This window comes from Rhinolophus sinicus, linkage group LG02, assembly GCF_036562045.2.
Source record: "Rhinolophus sinicus isolate RSC01 linkage group LG02, ASM3656204v1, whole genome shotgun sequence".
Classification (NCBI taxonomy): domain Eukaryota; kingdom Metazoa; phylum Chordata; class Mammalia; order Chiroptera; family Rhinolophidae; genus Rhinolophus; species Rhinolophus sinicus.
The window spans coordinates 68,422,545-68,434,305 of NC_133752.1; the positions used below are offsets into that span (position 1 = coordinate 68,422,545).

General features: G+C 44.5%; 1 long non-coding RNA gene across 1 annotated transcript in view; it reads right to left on the reverse strand.

The window, feature by feature from the left end:
• Nucleotides 1–10,365, reverse strand: part of LOC141568315 (uncharacterized) — a 693,059-nt gene extending 682,694 nt beyond the window's left edge. Inside the window, exon 1 of the long non-coding RNA XR_012491444.1 lies at nt 10,233–10,365. This is a non-coding gene — a long non-coding RNA (uncharacterized LOC141568315). The remainder of the gene's footprint in view (nt 1–10,232) is intronic.
• Between the last annotated feature and the right edge of the window lie 1,396 nt (nt 10,366–11,761).

Consider the following 11,761-nt stretch of genomic DNA (forward strand, 5'->3'; position numbering starts at 1 on the left):
GTAGAGCCTGATCGCCTCTGCAGTAAATGGTTAACTTAGCAGGGTTGGGGTGCTCAAACTCTGCACATGCCAAAGAAAGGACTAACTCTCACTAGGAGGTGAAGGTAAGCCTGTGGAATATCCTGCCTGAGAAGAGTATGTTTGTATACCTGGAGCCTGGGGACATGACAGTTTATGCTAATGATGTGATATGTGGTAAATGTGGTAAATGCCTGTTCTCGTTTGCCTGGGGCCCTGGGCCAGATTCTATCAGTTTGACTCTGTGGAGGCTGGAGACTGAGTAGTGAAGGTTAGTCACAGGGTCACTCCAGGCCTCCATGACAGACCCTGGACACCAAGGCTCAAACTAGCAACACTTCATGTGCGCTGTCAGGCTGGGGGAATGAAGCGCTGTCCCTGTGACTCCACTGGGTGAGGACAACTGCAAACTCAAGCCTGGTTTCTCTAGGACTCCCCCCTATACTCCTGTTTCCTTGGTTGATTTTAATCTGTATCCTTTCACCGTAATAAACCATAACTGTGAGTATAACATCTTTTCTGAGTTCTGTGAGTCCTTCTAGCAAACCGTTGAACCTGAGGGTAATATTGGGGATCCCACACAGATCTCCCAATGGCAGAACTTGTGAGTGGGTGGCTGTGACCAGTAGCCCTGTTGGAAGGCTTAGAACTCAGACATAGAACCCAACACAAAGACTAATTCCAAACCTCCATCTGGGAGTCATACGGGGCTCATAAAACAGGTACTAGGCGAGAGCCAGTTCTGCCTGCAGGAAATGGGGCTGTCATTTAGAATATCCGAGATGGATCCCGAACAGGGGCAAAAATTCACCCAGCTACCTCTACCTGGTGTTCATTCATATGACTGCCTCTTTTAAAATAATTTATTGGCAGGATCTATGGTTCTAACTTTGAAAGCAATACATATTCGTTGTTGAAAATCTGGAAAATGTAAAATATATAAAAAAGAAAACAGTCCGTTGGAATCCCACCACCTGTAAGCATGACTAATATTGTAGTACAGTTATTTCCAGTCACTTTCCTTTTCATGAATATACAGAAGTGTCCCTAATGAGAGAAAATTTAAAAAAATTTTTGTTAGCAAATAATCTACAAGTTAAAAGTTAACGGCCACTTCCAAGTCCATGTCTAACATATCAGGTTGGGATGCACGTGTGTCCTAAAAATAATCAGATGAACCGTTACTTTTAGTTTCGCAGATGTAGGCAGAGGCACCCATCATCCAGAGGCAAGAATATCAGTCATAGGACAATTCTTTTTTTGACAAAGGTTGTCCATCTCATCCCCTGGTACTAAAGCCAAATGTCACTGGGGAGTAGGTGAGCCTGCTTAAGAGAGAGGCTGGAAACTTCCTAAGAGGAAATAAATCAAGCCCCCAATATTTCTCCTTAGGTTCACTACTTTTCAACATGTCTGATGAGTTTAATTGGTATGCTGGAGCCTGGATTACTGAATTACTGGTGTGGAAGGGGATGGGATTTAGGTATAGCACAAGACAGGAACTCTCTATGGCAGTAGCCAGTGGGACACCAAGGGCACGCTTTGAGAAAAATGAGTGTGAGGGCAGACTAAGAAGCTGAAACACAGGGAGGCCAGGCCATGGTTGGTATAGAAGAACAAGAAGAAATCTCCTCTTTCTGGTACCATGGGAACCATCCCCCGAGCAGCTGTGACAGCACAGCCAGGATGGTCCACAGCAGTGGTGGACGACTGCTCTGGACACTCGTGTTGGGAGCAGCAGATACAGCCCCACAGTGTATCCATCACATTATCCAAGGCTCTCTCCACAAAGCACCGGGGAGTATCACTAACCCTGTAGTCTGAATAGCCTGGAACTGAGGACCCTTAACTATAGCACTGAAGGGGACCCCTGAGAAAGAGAAGGGCATTTTCTTCTACCCTGCTCAGTTCGCTGAACACACGTGACCATCTCTTCCACCCCAAGCTGACAAAGCAGAAGATATAAACTACACAAAAACACAAACCCACGTAATGTATAATAAAAAGGGACTAAACTGCATAATGTATATTTTCCTCAATTAGCATTATATACTGAGCATTTTTTAATGACATTAAACATATTTGGAAACATAATGCAAGTATTAACATATTTGGAAACATAATGCGAGTAACAATATTAGCCAACACTCATGTAGAGCTTGTGTAGCCCTTACTATGTCAGGTAACATTGATAACTCTATATTCTAGATAAAGAAACTAAGGCACAAAGAGGCTATGTAACTTGTCCAATGACGTGGCTTTACTATTCTAGTAAATGGAGAAGCTAGTATCTGAACACATTTTCCAATAGTTGGATATTACTTTTTCCCTATTTTCCTTATTATAAATACGCAGTTAAAGAAACAAAAACTCATAGACACAGAGCACAGTTTAGTGGTTACCAGAGGGTAAGGGGGGGGGTAGATGAGAAGAAAAAAAAATATGCAGTGATAAACATCCTTGTACATAATTCTTTGAAAGCCAAATTGGGCTGGCCTGGTGGCTCAGGTGGTAGGAGCGCCGTGCTCCTAACGCTGAGGTCGCTGGTTCGATTCCCACGTGGGCCAGTGAGATGCACCCTCCACAACTAAGACTGTGAACAACGGCTCTCCCTGGAGCTGGGCTGCCATGAGCAGCCGGAGGTCTGCATAAGCTGATGTATGCTGCCAGGAGTGGCCGGTAGCCAGCTTGAGTGGCTGGCAGCCAGCAAGAGCTGCCATGAGCTTTTGTTGAGTGGCAACCGACTGCCTCAGCCTGGGGGGCAGAGCACAAAGCTCATAATACCAGCACGGGCCAGGGAGCTGGGTCCTATACAACTAGACTGAGAAACAACGGCTTGAACCAGAGTGGGGTAGGGGAGGCGGAAGAAGGGTAAAAAAAATTATTTTTAAAAAAAAAAGAAAGCCAATTAAAATTTTCAATCTAAATGTAGAACTTCGTATTTGTTGAACTCCATCACTCTTAATTTAGTCTTGTGAGATTTTCTTAAATCTCAGCTCTGGAGTTCCAATTATCCACTTTTCTCCCAGCTTTGTGTCATTCAGAGTTAACTGACCTGTTCTCCTCAAACAAATACTGTATGTAAAATTCAACCTGGACAAGACAAGGTCCCGTGGCTTGGTTCCTTCCGGTCTCTCTCACCAGCTCATGTCACACTCAGGCTTCCAGTTCCTCGATCGTACCAAGCTCGCCCAGGCCACACATGGGGCCTTCCTACACTCTGCTCCTTGCCTGAAGCCCCCTCCTTTCACCGGGTGAACTTCCAACAGTCCTTCACATCTCAGCTTAAGCCGAGGTCAGAGTGAGTTCTTTGTTATATGCTCACAGAACCACATTCTTTTCCTTCCAAGTGGGAAATCCATGTGCTTGGTCATGACATTATCTGATTAATGACTGTCTCCCCCACACACACACTCAACCACAGATTCCATGACAGGAGGATCCATGCTTACTATTACATCTTGGTATCCCCAGCACTCAGCGCAGTACTTGCTCCAAAGTGACATTCAATAAAAATCTGCTGAACGAATGAATGAATGAATGAACAAATACAGCACCCCATGGTACAGCCATAGAACCACTGACTCTTTCTGTTGATGGTAGCATGCACATTTTCATCAGCCTTCTTTGAATACAGTGCTCCAATCAGTTACAATTTATGACCTGCCCACGTTCTTATCTGAGCCCCGGATATTGCTAGAGAGTTTGTCAGATACAACTGCGATCAAGCCTGCTGTGATTGACCTCTTCTACTGTCTCCTCCCTCCAGGTGTCCTCTATTCAGCCTCCAGTTGTCCTTCCATAAGCAGCTCTGATTACAGACTCCCTGATTAAAAACCTCCAGGGCCTCATCCTCAGATGTAGTCCAAGCTCCACGACATTCAAAATCTTTCACATTCTGGCCGTCCCCTGCCTTCTCCCTGTCTGCTGCCCTGACACCCCTGTCCTTGCCTCCCCACTCACACACACCGCAATACTACAAGTCTTCACCACATGCTCGCATATCTTTCAACTTTTTCTCTTTCCCTAGAATGCAAACTCCTCTACTGTCTGACAAACTCCTACTCATCCTTCAAGGTCCAGGTCAAAAGGCACCTCCCCTTTAAAAGGGGAAGGAAGGGGAAGGTAGGAATCTGTCTGCTTCTACCCCCATCAAAGGCAAAACTATTCCTCCTCTTATATTCCTGCAGCATTGTGTGTATATAACTCTGTTAGTACTTTCACCCTGTGTTATATTTGAGTGGTTGTATTCCCTGAAGGACTGTGGGCTACCTAAAGACATGAACCGTATCTTATTCACCTGACATAAGCTAGGCAGTCAATAAATGCTTTATGTTGCTATGTCTTTGGATTTTATCCCATTCCACAGGTCTCGTGACACTTTCAAAAAACATTAGACTTTTGGAGCCCACAGCTGACCAAGCCACTAGGATCCAGCAGTAGGTGGAATGTGAAGATTCTCAGTAATAGAAGTGGTCGAGTCCACGTGAAGCCTAGAGTCTCTCTGCTTCTTCCACCACCACAACCACCAGCCACGAACCTCCTCCATTTCTGCCGGTCCATTGGGGGTGCCTGCTCAACCCTGATCATCCACTCTGCAGCCTGTCTTTTCTTTCTTTGCTTTTATAGTTCCCTGCACTCCTTCATGAATTCTGGGCTGGCTCAAGGTGAAGAGGCTACTGACAGAATATAGAAAAACCTTCAGAAACCAATGGCAGAGATACTGTTGGATATCTTGAGAAGATGGAAGTGGAGACATTCTGGGGTTATCTAACCCTCACATCTTTCTTCCTCCTCCTACTCAGCCAGCTGCCTCAATTTACTCATCTTTTACATGCGCCCCACTATGTGACTTTTCAGCTCAGCTCTCCATATGTCAACCAGACCATTCCTTTCAGTGTCCCAGTCTCAAAATCCCAAAAGAAGACTGATAATCCCATTGCCACCCCATTTTTGTAGCTCTGGCTCAGTGTGCTGCCCCAGTCCAATTAGCCAGGACTGGAAAGGAAGTTCAGATCATGTACCCAGGGTGGTCCCCTCAGCGGGGTGGAGGGGGGAGGGATAATTAGGTTTAGTGACTGCATCTCTAGTTAGTTAAACACTAGGTAAGGGCATATTTCAATCTCAGACAAACATTGAAAGAGAAGCACCAGCTGTTTGGAGGTGAAGCATTGTCATTCAGGGCCCTGCTACACACAAGACAAACACTGCCTACCATCCTCGATGTAACAGCACAGATACTATTTCCTAAGCATATTTCCAAGCAGCCCCTATTAGCCTGGCAAAATGAAGAAATGGGTCTGTAGCTCAAAAGAGAAATTTGAACTGGAGGTAAAAATGTGGTCATCATCAGGACAGTGATCAATAAATGTTGGTGGTAGTGGAGAAGGTGGTGGTGGGTTTGGGCTCTGAGGACATAAACAGGTTCCCAGGAAGGGTGAGGAGAGTGAGAAGGGGACCAAGAACAGAATGCTGGGACCACAGACATTCAAAGGGTTGGCAAAGGAAGAAAATCCCTGCAGAACAGAAACAAACAGCCAGAGTGGTGAAAGTCTCAGCACCAGAATCTAGCCAAGGTGGGATAGAGTTTGGAGGAAAGGAGAGGGTGTTAATTCTAGAGAGAAGAAACGAGATAAGGATGAGCTCCTGAGAAGTGGAGAGGAGAGAGTGGAAGAGTTAAGGGGATTGAGGAAGCTAGCCAAAAGCTTGGGGGGTGGGGTGCCTTGAGAGATAGGGGTGGACTGCATGGAGAATTTAGTGTCACAGAAACAGAATTTTTTCCAAATAGGTTTACCTGAAGGTATTTAAAAGTTGATGGGAAAGCGCCAACCTGTTCAGAGATGCTGAGAAAACAGGCGATAAAGCGGAGGATGAGTGGAATGAGATTTCTGAGGGTTTGGAATTCGGAGCACCTGGTGAAAGATCCCACATAATCAGGAAGAGGGAGTACCTCGGCCACTGGCGGTTCGAGTTCCAAGGTCATGCGTAGGGCGTTGGACCTCGTGGAACCAGCCCGCCGCCATCCCGGGCCAGGCTCCTGAGCAGCATGTGACAATGGTGCCCTCTAGTGGCCATAGTCGGCATCACATGTGCAGTTGGCCGGAGAGCCAGACCAGGAGGCAGCAGAGACCTGGGACCGTGAGCGGCGCGGACCAGGGGGCCTGGAAGAAGGCTCACAGCACAAAAGAAGTGGGGGAGGACACCATTTGGACGGGGGACGTTTATCAGCTTTCCTCACACTTCCACTTCGTGAATGGGGAAAAAAAAAAAAAAAAAAGCGAGTTGGGACAGTTAGCCAAAGCAACGGTGATGCCCAGAGCCACAAAAACACCCGAGTCGAACTGAGCCCTATGCTGTGAATTCAGACCTGTCGTGACCCGCCAGGCACAGACCATCTGTAGATGGTGCGGCACAGCAGGCATCCGGGAGTCGGAAGGCACAACTACCTGCGCCTCGCTGCCAAGCACAGAAAAGGGGGGAGGAAAAAATCGGGGCTCGCGTGGGGAGATGAGGCATCAGCTGCACAATGCTGCCATCTACCGGACAGGCTCAGGAATGCTCGGCCTGCCCGGCGCTCGCCCAGGTGACAAAGCGCTTCCATGCAGTGGGAGCGCGTCCCGATCGACAGTAGCACCAGGGTCTGTTATTAGCGAGAGGTTTTCAGGCTTAGCACTACAGGGACTCACCGGCTCACACAGCAACTGAAAAATATGCAGGTGTTTTGGATTTTCCACCCCATAGCAACAACAAAGAAGCTTCTAGAAACAGATATACTCCAATGGCCAAACCAGATAAAATCTCCAATAAGTGCATAAAACAAAGCATATCTGTCTGTCTGTGGTGTATGGAATAGTGTCGGTGGTCACCTTAGGGTCCAAAGTCATTCTCAGCCTTACAGATCTGTGAAGCTCATGGAAAATGGATTTAGGTATTAAATCTGTTAGCTTCTGTGAGTTATTCCTCCATCTGTAACATGGCAGTAAAGTTGCCCTCACAGGAATGCTTTGAGGCTCAGACATGCTGATCGTTGGAAAGAGCATGGCAAATATAAAGATACGTGTCATCCCTGGAGGTGATCAAATGCAAATTCATGTTCCAAATCAGAGCTGAGCAAGATGTCACATCATATGCAGCAGTGCTTGGTGTTGAGGGAAGAATTTGAGTCTCTCCATCTCATTTTCCCCAATATTGTTTTCAATAAAACCTGGCTTTCCTAAGTGGTTCTCCTATACCATCCCTAGGGATGTTGTAAGGAAGAATTAAATGCTTTAATGAAAAGCTCACCTCTGTCACTGGAGAACAGTAACCAGAGAATGATGAGGGCATTTGTTTTTTGGAGTTGTATTTGTCCAGTCAAAATGTATGTCGGTCTTATTTTTAGCAGCTACACAAAGCAAATGCTAGACATGTTTGCAGTAAGCATGATTTTCTCCATTTTACATAAAAGAAAACTGAGGTTCATAGATGTTAATTTGTCCAAGGTCACAAAGCATGTAAGTGATGAGTATAAAACTCACAACTGGGGGAGAGAGAATCAATAAACTTTGGATAAAGCCAGCCCTGGACCTAGGTCGTATAAGGTCCAAACCATAACATCATTTCATGTGTAATATGAGGACTTCCTTGACTGAAAAAAGCACTTTCCCTGCGTGCTTATCGAGAAAATATGACCAGTAGAGAATAATTCCTCAGGTTTAAGACATTTTTGTTCCCCTTTTTTGAGAAGCAAACTCTCCTGAGAATCGTAATAACTTTAAGCTGTTTTAGTCATTTCTACCTAAGTAAGAAAAAGTTCATTATGTTCTTCCCCACAGTGCAGCTTTGATAAAGAGATGGATAGAAAGCACGTGAAGCGTCTCCAAGCTCACGTGGAATAAAAAGAAAAAGGATACAGAAAGGGAGGCAGGTTGCCCAAAATTGCTTATTTCACTGCTTTACCTACAGTTTTGGCTTTGGTGACGGGCTGTGTTTTGGGTGCCAAAATATCACATACTGAAAAAGAACAGTTGGAGGACTCACATTTCCTGATTTCAAAACTTACTGCAAAGCTGCAGAATCATGGCACAAGGATTGACATATAGATAAATGGAATAAAATTAAGTCAGAACACAGACAATAGTTTAGTGGTTACCAGAGGGTAAGGGGGTTGGGGGGTGGGAGATGAGGGTAAGGGGGATCAAATATATGGTGATGGAAGGAGAACTGACTCTGGGTGGTGAACACACAACGGGATTTATAGATGATGTAATACAGAATTGTACACTTGAAATCTATGTAATTTTACTAACAATTGTCACCCCAATAAATTTAAAAAATAAATTATAAAAAAAAAATTAAGTCAGAAATAAATCCTTAACATTTATGGTCAATTGATTTTTCACCAAGATGCCAAGAAAATTCAAAGGGGAAAAATAGTGTTTTCAACAAATGATGCTGGGAAAACTGGACATCCACATGTAAAAGGACGAAGTTGGACCCTTTACTCACACTATATACAAAAATTAACCCAATATGGATTATAGACCTAAATGTCATAGCAAAACCTATAATGGTCTTAGAAGAAAATATAGGAGTAAATCCTCATGAACTCAGGTCAGGCAAAGCCTTCTTAGTTTGATATCAAAAACACAAACAACAAAAGTAAAAAATAGATAAATTGGACTTAAAATTTAAGATTTGTACTTTGAAGGACACTTCAAAAGACATTCTCTGAAAAATGAAAAGATACCCCACAAAACGGAAGAAAACATTTGCCAATCAAGTACCTGATAAGGAAATTGTATCTAAATTGCATACAAAATTAATATGTCAATAATAAAAAGACAATCCAATTTAAAAATGGGCAAAGAACTTGAATAGACATTTCTCCAAAGAAGATAAACAAACAGCCAATAACTGAATGAAAAGATGGCATTATGAGCCATCAGGGAAATGCTAATCAAAACCACAATAAGGTACCACTTCACACCCAGCCAGATGTGTGCGAAGAAGCCTCTAGCTGATTCCAGACCCCAGCCATTCAAGTCTTCCTGTGAGGCCCCACAAACGGTGGAGCAGACAAGTCATCCCTGCGTGTGCTGTTCATGTCTCTGACCCATAAGACCCCTACACATAACAAAAGAGCTGTTGTTTCATACCCCTGTGTTTGGGGCTGGATGGAATGCTGTCCGAGGTAACCAGAACATTGTTCCAACATAAGTGTTCAGATTCTGTCCCTCTGTCAACCTGACAAACAAAGGACCAAGGAAAAGAACATAGGAGTCTCCCCAAGAAAGTTACCCACCATGTCAAAGAGAAACCATTAATTGGGCATGTCTTATATGCTAGAGTGGCTTTAGGTGCTATCTACACTGTATCACTAATTCTCCTGGCAGCCCACTCACTGTGTGGCATAAGCCCTATCATACAGAAACTGGGGTCAGGAAACTTTGAATGCCTTACCCAGGGTCACATCGACAGTAAACAGCCAGCACTGACATCCTCACTAATTTGACCACACTCCTACTGCATCTAAAACCCCCCCACAAGGTAACACCCACCCCCCACCCTACCCTCAGGCTCTCCATCAAATGCAAGACTATTCCTAAAACAGCAAATGTGGTATTGAGTTATATACAGAATGATGACGTTTTTAGTTTCACTGTCAAAGCTTCATAAAATTTGCAGAACACCAAGTAGCAGAGGTGTTTGAGGGGTTTATTTTCATTAATTCATTTTATCAAAAAGAAATTTAAATAATAAAAAGGAAATATGGGGAACTGAAAAATAGAGCAGATTTCATTTTTCTGGCCTCCCCTACCCGGAGTCAAACCTGGTAAAGGCGTAGGGTGAGCCTTTCCACTCTGGCTCAGCCTTGGGGCATTGACCTGGCAGGGCATTTCTTGCCCTGTGGACACAAGGAGGTGGCCAGATTATGGGAGATTATCCAGTGATCCAGGACTTTTTGGGAAAAGGCAAGAGCCTAGAGTAACCCTGAGGATGTCAGGCTTTAGCTCTTTCCAACCACCTCACCACATTCCACACCCACAAGCAGTTATATAATTATTCAGTATGTAAATTGTTTGTTTAATGTCTGTATTAGAGTTCACCAAAGAATCAAAACCAATAGGATGGTTAGATAGATAGATGATAGATGGATGGATGGATGGATGGATGGATGGATGGATGGATGGATGGATGGATGGATAGAGTCTTATTATAAGGAATTGGCTCACGTGGTTATGGAGGCTGAGAATGCCTGAGATCTGGAGTTGGAAAGCTGGAGACCCAGGAAAGCTGGTGGTGCAATTTCCAATCTGAGGCCAAAGGACTGAGAGCCGGGAGAGCCGATGGTGTCAGTTCCAGCACAAGTCTGAAAGCAGGAGAAGACCAATGTCAAGCTCAATGTCCAGTCAAGCCACTGGCGTTCCTTCTTATGCAGCCTTTTGGTTCCATTCAGGTCTTCCACTGACTGGATGAGACCCAACCACTGGGAAGGGCATTCTGCTTTACTCAGCCTACTGATTCAAATGACAATCTCATCCAAAAGCACCCTCACAGACATGCCCAGAATAATGTTAGACCATGCATCTGGGCACTCCATGGCTCTGTCACATTGACAAAAATATTAGCCATCACAGTGTCCATTGCCTCTCCTAGATTATAAGCTCCCTGAGACCAGTGACTGTTTCTTTCTTGTTCCCAGACATAGTCCCAAAGGCTGGCATAATAGTCCATCACCAAGATGTTACATAAAATTATTTGTTGAATGAATGAGACATGACCCCTAGGAGGCTTCTTCACTGATACTAAACTGCCGAGTCCCCAGTGAGCACCCGAATATGACCACACTTAACTGAGTGTGAAATAACACTCATGCAGTGAACTACCTTTTAAATTCCAGGGTTCAATGCAGATGACCTACCCAGTTCCCACCACTAACAGTGATGGCAAATGAAGCAGGAGCTAAAAGTAAAGTAAAGGCTTGTAGGGATGCAGGGGAATCTGAAGTAAACCAATAGAAACATAATGTGAACCGCATGGCTATTTTCAATTTTCTAGTACCTACGATTTAAAAAAGTAAGAAGCAGCAGGTGAAATTAATTTTAATAAAATATTTATGTTATTATAAACATAAATTGCAATGTTTAAATATAGTTATTTCACCCAGTATACTCAAAATATTTCAACATAGAATCCACATAAAAATTATTAAATAATGATTCTTTTTTCAGACTGAGCCTTTGCGATTCATGCAGTGCATCTCAGTTGAGACTAGCCACATTTCCAGGGCACAGGAATCACACGTGGCAGCTGGCTGGTGTGGGCGAGAGGACAGCGGCATGATGCCTAACTACCTGCAAGTAAGGACGAGTCTCATCCTCCGAAGTCCTGGTTACTTAGTGAGTCTGATTTCAGCCTCCACGGGATTTAATGCCCATGTCCCCATGTCTTCCCTGACTTGAGAAAAATCAGAACCAGTGTCACCGTGTACCTGAAGTCTATGAGCTGGAATGAAGCCAGAACTCGGCACCTGCCCCACTGTTCTCAACTGGCGAGACGTGGGGCAAGTCGCTCAATCTCTCTGAGTGCTAGTGTCCTTGAAAATGAAATGGAGCATTGCTGGGAGAATCGAGTTGCAACACTGTAAAACCTTATGCTACTCTTATCCTGCACAGGACACTTCAGGATTCCAGGCTGACCTCCCCAAACATGGGACTAAATTAGGGTCCTGCTCTTGGCTTCTTCCAGGGAATGTCTGAGG